At 40.2% G+C, this 13,106-nt stretch overlaps 1 protein-coding gene across 2 annotated transcripts in view; it reads right to left on the bottom strand.

Annotated features, from left to right (window-relative positions):
• The window catches only part of ST6GALNAC3 (ST6 N-acetylgalactosaminide alpha-2,6-sialyltransferase 3), a 644,958-nt gene that overhangs the window by 171,066 nt on the left and 460,786 nt on the right, over nucleotides 1–13,106 (bottom strand). The gene's annotated exons all lie outside the window — the stretch shown is intronic.

The raw sequence follows: 13,106 nt of genomic DNA, 5'->3' as shown, positions 1-13,106 counted from the left end.
GAGAAACAGGAATGTCTTGTCTGCCCAATCCGTTAACCACTCTATTGCTAGGAACTGTGGAAGAATGGGTTAGAGGGGAAACATCTATCACTGTATCAAAAGAACTATTCACTTCAGAGGTTTCCAGTGCTTAAGGGTGTAAGGGGGATTCCAAAAAGAACATGAATGGGATCCAAGAGAAAAAGAGCATTAATATATAGGTCATGCCTTGAGGGCATGATGCCAGCTGCGAGTGGAACTGACCAAGGAACAGCTTGCCCCTCCACCCTACCTCTTGCTCTAACTCCAAATGGTCTATAAATAATAGCTACCAGGTGCATAGGAGCAAGAAAAGAAAAGAACAGAAATGTATCACATTTCCAGGCTGTGGGCCCACTCTGGCTATAATTCTGAAAGAAGTTGGAAGTTTTGACTCTTACATGCGACTGCACTTCTAGAGTTTCAAACTGTGCCAGTCATTTTGCTAAAGTATTCAGAGAGCCAGAGAGATAGTACAGTACACAAGGCAATTCTGCACACAGAGCCAACAAGAATACATCCCTGGCAGATAGTCCCCAAGCACTGCTAGACAGAGGGGTCACTAAGCACAGAGCAAAGAGTAAGCCCTGAGTACCCCTGAATGTAGTCTTAAACAACAAACAAAGAAACAAAAATGAGCCTAATATTTCCTTACCTAAAATGTATGGGAAGATCTATGGGTATTTTCAAGTTGAATTTTCATTCAGGAATAGAGGAAAAATGGGATATGTTTCAAGGAGGAAGAGATAAAATAATCTTATCATCATATTCCATGAGTTATATGCAACACACTTAAGGAACACAGAGACATAAAAACACAATTCAAATGCCCATATAGCTTGTATTATGAAAAAGTTGATAATAAATATAAGGTTGGTAAGATATATTCAAGGGAAGGGAGTTTCCATGGCCAATCCATCATAGATGGATTTAATAAAAGGAAAAAAGAGTTCCTGAATCCTAGAAAATAATCCCCATTTGAAAACCCACAGACGTCAAGAAGATTCTTTTAGGAGAGTTGAGTGAAGGAATTTGATCAGAAAACTATCCTTTTCCTGAATCTCTACCTCTCTGCTTTTATATCAAATATGGTGGGAACATCTTCCACATCACTGGAGGGATTTTTCAGACCACTGTGCATCCTGAATGAGGAGAGAGAGAAAGTCCATGCCTGATTAATGTCCAGCTAACTAACCTACTCTCCTAGGTAAGGAGAGTAGGTTAGTGGGGCAGGAAGGTACCCCTGGGGCAGATACAGATAATGTAGAAAAGAGCAAGTGAGTTTCTCTTGCATTGTTCTAAAGAAGTCTATTGAAAAACCTTTCAGTATCAGTATTGCAAACCATAATGTCCAGAGAGAGAGAGAGAGGGAGAGAGAGAGAGAGAGAGAGAGAGAGAGAGAGACAGAGACAGAGAGAGAGAGACAGAGAGAGAGAGAGAGAGAACAAGAAAGAGAGATTGAGATACAGAGAGAGAAGAAAAGTGCCTACCATAGAGACAGGTAAGGGGGGGATTGAGGTGATGGGAGGGAACCTGGGGGTACTGGTGCTGGGAAATGTACACTGGTGCAGGGATGGAATATGGAAAATGGGTGTTGATTGAATGAAATTCAATCATAAACAGCTCTAAAAATCACTGTCACCATCACTGTCATCCCGTTGCTCATTGATTTGCTCGAGTGGGCACCAGTAACGTCTCTCATTGAGAGACTTATTGTTACTGTTTTTGGCATTACCAATACACACGGGTAGCTTGCCAGGCTCTGCCACACGGGCTCAATAATCTCGGTAGCTTGCCGGGCTCTCCGAGAGGGGCGGAGGAATCGAACTCGGGTCAGCCGAGTGAAAGGCGAAAGCCCAACCGCTGTGCTATCGCTCCAGCCCAGCTCTAAAAATAGTTTATAAAAGATAGGTTGAATATTAGCAGAGTAGATATCATAATATAATCTTTCCCCTTGGAAAGTTGGCTATGTTAAGGTTTTTTTCTACCAATAGTCATTAAAATAAACTTGAAAGATTATTTTCAAAAAAAAAAAAAGCTACATCAACACTAGGTATGCACTTTCTGGCCACCAAACATTGAGGTAAGATCATAAGAGAACTTGGAGGGACCCTCTTCGCCTAAAGACTTTGATTCCAGAGACCTTCTAACACATTTTGGCATCCAGCGCAGCTTCTTACAGCAATGCACTGGGACTGTGAGCTGTGCTACAACTCTGTGCTGCCCGGGGATGGATCTTTCCTCTCCACCCTGTTTTTGTGCATGGAAAATGGCGGTGGCAGCAATATCCATGTGGTGAGAGCCACCTTTTAAGACTCCTAACCCAGAGGTATATGGTTTTTATACTTTCGGGCGGCTCCTAGGTAATCATGGGAAGTGGATGTTACCGGCACGCCCTTGGCCCAGATAAATCCGGAGCTGCTGAAAGCGAAACAGACCCTCTGTGCCTAAAGACTTTGATTCCAGAGACCTTCTAACACATTTTGGCATCCAGCGCAGGTTCTTACAGCAATGCATTGGGACTGTGAGATGGGCTATGCAATTTCTGGCAGAATTTTCCCTGGACTTTATACAGAAATCCAAAACCGCCCAGACGCTACTGTGTCTGTGTAACTTAACATCTCTTAATTGTCAGCAATGTGAAATGATTCCTTTTTAGCAGGTCTGACTTTGGGGGGAAAACTCCAAATAATAACAGTGAGTTTTTTGTTGAAATATTGAAGGTAATCAAAGTAGCAGCCATTCTCTAGACTGTGAACTAAGCAAGAGCCCCACACCAGCCGAGAAGAGGAAATATCCCTCTTTCCCGGTTGTTTCCCATTTTCGGGGAGAAATGTGGTGTGGCGTCCACCACACTATGAGGCACGGGAAGGGGGATGAGGGGGGAAAAAAGGAAAAGGAAGAAGGAAAAAAAGAGTTTTGTACTTGGAGCAGTGGGGCTACATATCTCTTCATTCTCAGCAATGGAAAACTAATTATCAAATGCTTCCTTGGTAGTAGGGTTGTCTTTCTTGGGGGGAAACTCCAACAACAATAGTGAGTTTTGTATTGAAATATGGAATGTAATCAAGGTAAATAGAAAATGAAGTTAAATTCATCAGTTATGCAGTTGGGGTGGGGGGCGGGAGCGGGAGGTATACTGGGGTTTTTGTTGGTGGAATATGGGCACTGGTGAAGGGATGGGTGTTTGAATATTGTATAACTGAGACATAAGCCTGAGAACTTTGTTACTTTCCACATGGTGATTCAATAAAAAAAAATATTACAATAAAAATAAAGAGAACTTGGAGACTATGATGCAGAAACATGTTGAGAACGAAGGTGGATTCTTAAAGAAACCCAGTACTGAAATGGAAGATTCATGAAAGCATCCTCAGTCAGGCAGATCTATTGGATCTATTCTGGGCTCAAAGAATTAACTGCGGGGTGAGTGCATTGGCAGCCTGATGGTGTTTTTCAGGCTTCTTGATATCCCCAAATTACCCCATCAATTTGGGACCAAGTTTACCAAGAAATTAAATGGCCAAAAGTAAAGAAAGGAGTATCCATGCCCACAAACCACCCCTCGCTCAGCTATATAAGTTCATTTACTAGCTTTATGTCAAGAGATTCATAGATAAATCTCAAAAGAGATCAAAAGCCACAGTTAATCTGGACCCATGCACAGCTGTGTAAATGGGAGGGGATGAGTTGGCCTGGTGGCCCGTTCAAGCAGAGCCCCCAGCAGGCACTTGCTTCCACAAAGCAAAATCACCGCCATACCTCCGGCCTGACTCTACCATCTCAGGATGGACCCCCAATAAGATATAATCTACTGAAAATTCTGATATGTTGGTTTTTTGACTGAAATCTCCAGACTTTTTCAGAATTGGGTGGGTCACCTCCCGCCAGTTGGGGTGGGTTGCCTCCCCCCACTTCCCAATACTCATGGAAGCACTGGCAGTCACCCCCACAAACCAACTCCAGAGCCACCCTGTAAGCTCTATTACCGGCCTTGCTTCAGAGACCCATAAATAAATCTCAGAAGAGATCAAAAGCTGCAGTTCAGCTTGGATCTGCACATGGATGAACAGATCAGAGTAAATCAGAGGGGATCAGGTTGGCCTGCGCCTGCCCAAGCAAAGCTCCTGGCAGCCACTTGCTTCCACAGTGCAAAATCAGCACCACATCCCCAGTCTGACTCCACCATCCCAGGACAGAACTCACCGAGATATAATTTGTTGAAAATTCTGGTACGTGGGTTTTGTGATGGAAATCTCCAGCTTTCTCAGGTTAGGGTTGAGCTACCTCCTCTTCACCTCCCTGTACTTCCAGAAGCCTTGGCAGTCATATCCACACCCCAAAGCTACTCCAGCCCTGCCATCCCGATAACAATACTAAATTTCCTGAACAAACGTCATAACCTCTTAGCACCTGTATTACAAACCATAATGAATAAAACGAAAAGGAGAAAGAGAGAAAGAAAAGTGCCTCCCATAAAGGGAGGCTAAGGGTATGGGCTAGGGGGTTAGGGGATGCTGGTGGGGAAACGGGGGGCGCTGATGCTGGAAAATGTACACTGGTGGAGGGATGGATGCTGGATCATTGTATGACTGAAACCCAATAATGAATAGCTTTGTCTATCTCATGGATATCCAATTTAAAACATTTTAAAAAAAGTATGTAGTTCATGCTCAATTCAATCAGCTTAATCAGTGGCTGAATAAATAGCAGTACTCTTATATTTAAAAAAATTTTTTAAAAAAGAATTAACTGACAAGTAAGAACTAGTAAGTCTAAGTCAACAATCCCTACTTTTTCTCCCATCACTCTTTAAATTCAGAGTGGAGGGGAATAGCAGAGGCTTATAAAGTTAAGAAAAGTTGTCAGGAAAATGAAGATATAAAAATATTCCAATTTTGATTTAATATCCTTAAAATATGGAGGGGCTGGAGCGACAGCACAGTGGGTAGGGCATTTGCCTTGCACTCGGCCAACCCAGGTTGGATTCCTCCGCCCCTCTCGGAGAGCCCAGCAAGCTACCGAGAGTATCCTGCCCGAATTGAAGAGCCTGGCAAGGTATCCGTGGAGTATTCAATATGCCCAAAGCGGTAACAACAAGTCTCACAATGGAGACGTTACTGGTGCCCTCTCAAGCAAATCGACGAGCAACAGGACAGCAGTGACAGTGACAGTGATAAATAAATAAAATATATAAAATGCATAAATATATCAAAGGTATATATTTTTTATTAAAAAAATAGAAAAAGGTTATCCCTTCCCTGATTTTAGAGCTCTATCTGGTGTAGAAGAAGACACTTCACTTTAAGTTTTGATTAGTCCATGGATCTGAAAAACCACAATTACTGGTTTTAGACTGTATTTATAACTTCAGGGCACTGCAGGACATTTTTACTCCACTTTAGTGAGCAGGGGCACTAGGGAACCTACCAGAATTCTAACCTAGGAACAAAAAAGACTGAAAAGAAAATAGAATAAGAGAAGACGAGGTTGCACTTTGGTTTGGGGCAACATTTATTGGTGCACAGGGGCTACTCATGGCTCAGTGCTAGTGCTCAGAGGTTGTTTCTTGTGGTGTTTGATGGACCATGGGGTGCTAGTGATCAGACCTGGGCCTTTTGCCTCCAAACCAAGTACTCAGCTCATTGAACTACCACTCCAATCTCTAAAACTGTAGTTCAGGCTGCAAGTGGAACTATGAGCCATAGTGCAGCGGGTAGGGTGCTTGCCTTCTATCTGGCCGAGCTGGGGTGATCCCTTGTACCTCATATGGTCCCCGAGGCCTGCCAAGAATGATCCCTGAGTGTAGAACCAGGTGAAAGTTCGGAGCATTCCTAGATGTGGCCCTCCAAAAAACCCAAAGATTTGCACTTCAATTGTATAATAACCAGCGATTATATCACTTATTGACTAAAGAAGTTCAGGTGTAGAGTAAGTCAGTCCTCAATGAATTTATTGAATAAATAAAAACAGACTAATTTCATACTCACACATGCAACTCTGGAAACAAAGCTTTCCATAGTGGTGCCTCTTAATAAATAAAAAATGATAATTATTATTAATGGAAGTATATGCAATTACCTACAATCTTAATCAGCAAGGTTTGCAGTGGTAGGCATTCATCCATTCACCTATTCATTCAGTAATTTAGCAAACAATTGCTGTCTACATAATTACTTTACTACATGTACTACAATGAGCAGTAGAGAAGATAGATCTTGTTTTTATAGGTCTTAGTCTTAAAAGTGGCAGATAGAGAAGCAAATACACAATGTCTACAAGAAAACCTGAAACGTCTACTGTAGATGAAAAGAAAGAAGAAAAACAACCACCAAAAGCTCATGAATGGAGTGTCTTTGGGCTTGTTGAATGCCAAACTGCCAGTAGCTAGCATAAAGGACAGTGTAAGCCCAGAAAAGAGCAAAGGACAGAAGGCTGAGGCTGCCAAAGAGACATTTTATACCTTTTACAAATTTGTGCATAGCTAACTTTTGGGGTGGAATTGTGCATATAATTACCATAGAAGAGGTGAATTTGCAGAGTTAATCATGGAGGAAAACACTACCCCATTCTGACTCTGACAGTTCTGCCATCCTCCCTCCTTCCAGTTGATAGTCTAACCCCCTATGTAATTGCATGAGCATAATCTCACATTAGAAGCTGTAAAGACCAAGGTCAAATGCCCAGCACCACAAAAATTCTGTTCTTCATTTGCATTGCCTCCTAGAATAGCTTCTGCCTCTAAGAAAGATATTGATCTCCTGAGCTCTAAGAATGCATTTTCGTAGTTAGCTAGGATGTTTCAAATCACCATATGTTTGTCAAGTATTCCATTGCTTTAAATGATTAATTTAAACTTTTCCCTCTACTGAGAATAGGCTCTAACAGTGTATAAGATAGAACCATGGGGTGTGAGTGAGTGGGGGATGGCGGGGGGAGGGGAAGCAAGGGTAGTACCAAGTTACTAAAGCAGCTGATCAGAATTCTGTGCTGAATACTTTCCCTGGGCAAACCTCAGTTTAAACTGTGAAATACACAATTTTGCCCACTTTTTACTCAATGCAGAAGTTATACTTTCTTTTGGTTAAATCAGGTTGTATTACAGGATCACAGACAGTTAAACTAGAATGTGGTAGTACAGGCTAGGATGGAAAGTTAGTGTAAGATGTGGGGTGGTCCAAGAACCAGAATGCCTTGTAAACAGCTTCCCATTGTATTCAACTCACTCATGCAGTCATTCACCTAATAGTTACTGAGAGATGATGCTAAGATGGAGAAGGAAGACTCAAGGGACAACTATCAACTGAGCACCAGATCTTCCAGTTCCTTGGGTCACCACTCCTTGTCAGGGCTTTTCCCTGTACTTCTCTCTTTGAGAAAACAGTGGTCTAGATGAATAGCTAAGGAGAAAGACTTGGAATAAACCCTGTCTAGATCATGTCAAGATGTTCCAGTCAAGTGATTCAATAACCCTGAACCTCAATTTCCTCATCAGTAAAATGCTCTAGAAAAATACCTCCCTGGAGGACTTCTTGGTGAATTAAATGAAAAAAATACACAGGAAGGGACAGTTCAATGTAGATAGAGAAACCTGAATAAAGGTTATTTATCGGTATTGTTCTTTTCTTTTCTACTCTGTTTATTGAGAAATTTGACATTTTAGTCTACTAACCTCAAAGGCAGTGGAGGTTAAAATAATCCTACTTTGAAAATCAGTGGATATCGGTACATGAAATATCTTCTCGTTTCTCTCCTCTTAATCAGTGTTATTGTTACCACCTCATAAGCAACACAGCAATTATGATTCCAAAGGAGTGAAATCTCCGAGGCTTAAAACGTTCAGAAAATGAAAGAGCTCTTGGGCTCAAATTCCAAACGCTGACTCTTATTGCAAAGGTGAGTTTTGTATATGTGTGTGAAGAAAATTTGATAAAATTCTCTTTGACAAATTTCTGAGTCATTGAAGCATGAAAACCAGTATTTCTTATCCCTTGAAAGAAATTCTGGGTGCCTTTTACAGTGCATGAATATCTCAATAAGCAGCTTGATTTTAAAATGTCAAACTTGCCACAGAACTAGGTTCATGGGTAGGACAAATGCCTTTGATTTGTTTAAAGAAATTTGATTTTGAAATAGCCATGTGATTAGTTACTGTAGGGACTAAGGCTTTGAAGTCATAATATTACTTTCTCTTATAGGCCCTCATGGAGCCCCAGGCATTTGGATGTAAATATTTCTAGAACTTTTTCATATGCTTAGATATTAAAATAAGTATGTTTCATACACTTATAAGATCCCATCTGTCACATACACAAGAAACTTTAAAATGTTACCCTAAGAGGAAATAACATGTTGTTGTTAAACCTGAATCAAATAGAAGAATTAATGTACAGTAAAGATGAACTATGATTGCTGGACTTCTAAATACACAATTGTATTAGTTCTGTACATTGCCCATTTGGGAGACTGTTAAATAATAGCTCTTGTGAGATCTCCATCTGAAAGACACTCAAGAATGTGAAAGTGAACTATACAGAGTTAGGAATCATTCATGCATAAAAATAGAAGTCTAAAAAGGACCTTGAAAAGCTTTCACCTCAAATTTCTACCTAAAATTATAAAATTTCAGGATACTAATATTCAGGAAGACTTAAGGGTAATCACCAACTCCATCCCATCCACAAAATCAGAAAATTAAGGTCCAAATAAAAGTTTGTTAAAATATTGATTGTGTTTTTCCTCTCAGATTTTTCAGGAGGGTAAATTCCACAATCTCTTCGAACAGCATATTCTTTATCATCAAGAAATTGCAACTATCTTAATTTCCTCCAATTAGGCTTATTTTCTTGATGTGTGTGAATTTAAAATAATAGTGTAGCATATAATATATCTCTGCCAAGGACTAATGCTAGAACATGACACTACTACAAACATTTTAAAATTGAAAATTTATCAAGAGGTAATCAAATTTGCAGGGGATCTAACCAGAGTTTTTCAATATATTCATAGTTTCCTTATGGTATTGCATGATAAGGAGGGTTAGAAAAGAGGGGTTGAAGTAATTGGTCTCAATTCTAGCTGTGTCCCTTACAAACTAAGAATCTAGGCAGATTAATTTCTCCAATTCACTATATTTTTATAGATAATAGCAATGGACATTAACAGAATAATGCTAAAAGTATTCTTTAACTTGCTTAAAGACTCAATATACGAAGCTTTGATTGTGGGCATTATTTTGTTATTTATCATATTTGTTAGGTATTTGTTAGGTAATAAAATACTAAAAGATAGTGACTACCTTTCATCACTACCTCTATCCTTTCCAACAAATATATTCTCTTAAGTCATATAATATGCAAAAAAAAATGTTGCTATGAAGAGAGTTTGCAAGGTTAGTACTTGAGTTAGGGGTAAAGGGAACCCTGGTGCTGATTATTTGAGGAACTTTTTCTTTTTCCTTGATGATAATTGAGTATGAGGGTAGCTAGATGTGCTAGGTACCTTTTGTAATGGTGTGGGGTAGACTAGATAAACTTTTGATGTCTCTCAAATCTGCATCATTCTAATCAGTTGAGTTCCCAATGGTCTTCCTAACTGTCTGATCCAATATCTTTGAGTTCCATCTTATTTTCCTAGTTTCATGCATCATTAATTTATGTTTACAGTGAAGGAAAAAAAAAAACCTTAAACAGTTTTAGGAAGTTCGGGATACTAGGTTTGCCTCCAATATTAAAGTTCAAGATGGTTTTAATGGAGGGAGAGTTGGGCCACACCCTGTGGTGCTCAGGGGTATTCTTGGCTCTATGCGTGTCGCCAGCAGTGCTCAAAGGCCATATACATATACAGCAGTGTCACATATCAAACCATGGTTGGCCAATGTGGTCCCATGTAAGGCAAGTGCCTAACATCTCCGAGTTCTGAAATTTCAGGTTTTCTTTTATTTTTTTTTAGTTTATTTCCAACTGACATTGGAAATTTTCTTTTCTCTTTTCTTTTTTTCTTTTTAATTGAATGACCACGATATACCATTACAAAGCTTTCATGTTTGAGTTTCAGTCATACAATGATCGAACATCCATCCCTCCACCAGTGCACATTTTCCACTACCAATGTCCCCAGTAGCCCCCCATCCCAACCCTCCCCCTGCCTCTATGGCAGACAATGAAACTTCAGTTTTAAGAAATAGTTATCATGTTTACCTGCTCTCAGAAGAAAAATAACTTTTTCAAAATGTAAGTCTAGCTTTCTATCACTAAAGATTCTAATTTATTGGGATAAAATTAATTTTAATGCTACTGATGGTGGCAATTCATGCAGATCCACTTCAAATCAGTGGGTGAGTGTTGATTTGCACCATAATGAAAAGAAAATCTAACTTCTCACTCTCATTATTTAATACAAATTAATGTGCTAACGGGACTGGTAATGGGGAAAAAAAAACTCTAGTATTCCATTTGCTACTGTCATCATTTAATTACAAACACGGAAGTTATCAGTTTTATTGCTTTTATTAACTAACAGCTATAAGGCTACACTACTTTCAGGCCACTGTGTTTAAGTTCTTTAATGTTTTAACTTTTACAAGACGGTTGATCAGTACAGGAATATATTTGGACAGTCGGGAATTGACACACATTCCCAGAGAGGTCCCTATAGACCAAAAGGAAATCAACGCTGGGGAGTCAGGATTTTGATTGGTTCCCTTGAGTGGAAAGAAAAGAACCTTGACTTTTTGTCACTGCACTCTAGTTGATTCCTTCCCCAAACCCTCCACACTCAAATAAGTAAAATAAAATTATTTCTTTAGAAATAAATTTTCACAGCAATATGAAGACTAATGTGGGGCAGTATTTTAGTTCTGCTGTAAGTTTCCAGAATACTGTTTTAAGTGTATTCGTACTGTGCTATGGGGGGGATTATGAATTAATAAATAAAAGTGAGGATCAGAAGCAGCAATTTGTAAAATATGGGGGAAGAGAATTTTCTCTGGTTGATAAAAAAAAAGCTCATTCTCTGTCTAAATGGGAGTTAGACATACTGGGCCTATATGGCAAGCAACTTAACATTATTGAGGAATTGAAGACACTTTAGACATTACTTTCAGTAGACCAATTAGAACAGAAAGGCTTGGTTGGTTATGATAAATACACGGCAAGTCATGGTTGAGACTGCAAGTCCACCAAATTTCTTCAGAAAATAGCTCAGAGGGGATTCTCAAGAAAAGGTCATGTTTGCACTAATTCCATGTAGGTAGTGCACAACTCTTAAGAAAAAGATTTCTTAAGAACTCTTCCCTGCCCTAAACAAAATAACCCTGGACTGTCAGCATATGCAAAAGGATGACAACTTTAGAGTGAGTGCAACAGTCCCTAGCCTCAAAAGGTTCAGATTTGATTTAAAAATCAGAATGCAGGCTGAAGGGCCATTAGCCTGTGACCAGGCAAGCAGAATCGAATCAGATAAGAGTAGGAGATGATGAAACACACTGGACGGCACATTTGTTGGAAATTTGGGAAGCAGCAGGAATGACAGATCATTAGCCACGGTATGAAACAGGGCCTAAAGACAGAAGGCACACACAGCTCCTTCCTCACCACTCCTCCCTCGACACCCCTTCAATGTGGACTCTGCAACGGATTAGTCCATTTAAGATACTGCCCTGGGGGCTCACAATGCCAAGCAAAGTAATCAAGCAAAGATAGAGAATCTGGAAGAGCCCTCTCTGGGAAATAAGTCAGAAATGGTCAGAGATCCTGTCTCTCACTTTCACTGCTTTGTCTCCAACATTTAGAAAGTGTCAGGTCCAGGACTATAGCTCAACAAATCAGTGTGTGGGGGAAGAATGAGTGAAGCAGAGTGGAGGCTGCAGACTGTTCTTTTCCTAGGTGCAACCTCGTCCTCAGAATCACTGGAATAAAAGATGCTAGAAGGTTGGGAGGGAAGATAAAATTGGCTCTGTCCTAGGCAACGGAACACATGTGCTCAGACTCTAAAGATCCTCTTCATGAGGCCATCTATGAGCCCATCTTCCCACACAACTTAATGGTTGAAGTGCCAAAAGCCAATCTCCAGAATAGGCTTAAAAGAAACAACATCTCACACCACAGAGACTGGCACACATTCAAAAGAACAAAAACAACCAGTGCTGGCATGGATGTGGGGAAAAAGGGACGCTCTTTCACTGTTGGCGGGAATGCCGACTGGTCCAGCCTTTCTGGAAAACAATATGGGCAGTCCTTCAAAAACTAGAAATTGAGCTTCCATATGACCCTGCAATATCACTTCTGGGAATATATCCTGAGGATGCAAAAAAGCACAGTAGAAATGGCATCTGTACTATATGTTCATTGCAGCACTATTCACAATAGCCAAAATATGGAAACAACTCAAGTGCCCTAAAACAGATAACTGGTTAAAGAAACTTTGGTACATCTAAACAATGGAACACTATGTAGCTGTGCAGCTGTTAGGAGAGATGAAGTCATGAAATTTGCTTATAAATGGATAGACATGGAGAGTATCATGCTAAGTGAAATGAGTCAGAAAGAGGGACATACATAGAGGACTGTACTCATTTGTGGAGTATAGAATAACATCACATGAGGTTGATACCCAAGGACAGTAGATACAAGGGCCAGGAGGATTGCCCCATAGCTGGAAGACTGCTTCATGAACAAAGGGGAGAAGGCAGATGGAATAGAGAAGGAATCATTAAGAAAATTATGGCTAGAGGAACCAGTTGGGATGGGAGATGCATGCCGAAAGTAGATAATGGACCAAACATGATGACCTCTCAGTGTCTGTGTTGCAATCCATAATGCCCAAAAGGAGAGAGAGTGAGTATGTGAATATTGTCTGTCACGGAGACAGGGGGAGGTGGGAAAGGGGGGTATACACCCGGGATATTGGTGGTGGGGAATGTGCACTGGTGGAGGGATGGGTGATTGATCATTGTGAGATTGTAACCAAAACATGAAAGCTTGAAACTACTCAATAAAATTAAAAAGAAAAAGAAGCAATAAGAACTTGTTTACTGGCTCTAGGCTGTGTGATAGAACAAGTCCAACCCAACCTAAAGGTACTGGTTC

This window comes from Sorex araneus, chromosome 5, assembly GCF_027595985.1.
Source record: "Sorex araneus isolate mSorAra2 chromosome 5, mSorAra2.pri, whole genome shotgun sequence".
Taxonomy (NCBI): domain Eukaryota; kingdom Metazoa; phylum Chordata; class Mammalia; order Eulipotyphla; family Soricidae; genus Sorex; species Sorex araneus.
The sequence above is the reverse complement of the archived record's forward strand: the minus strand, read 5'-3'. Positions and strand labels throughout refer to the sequence as shown.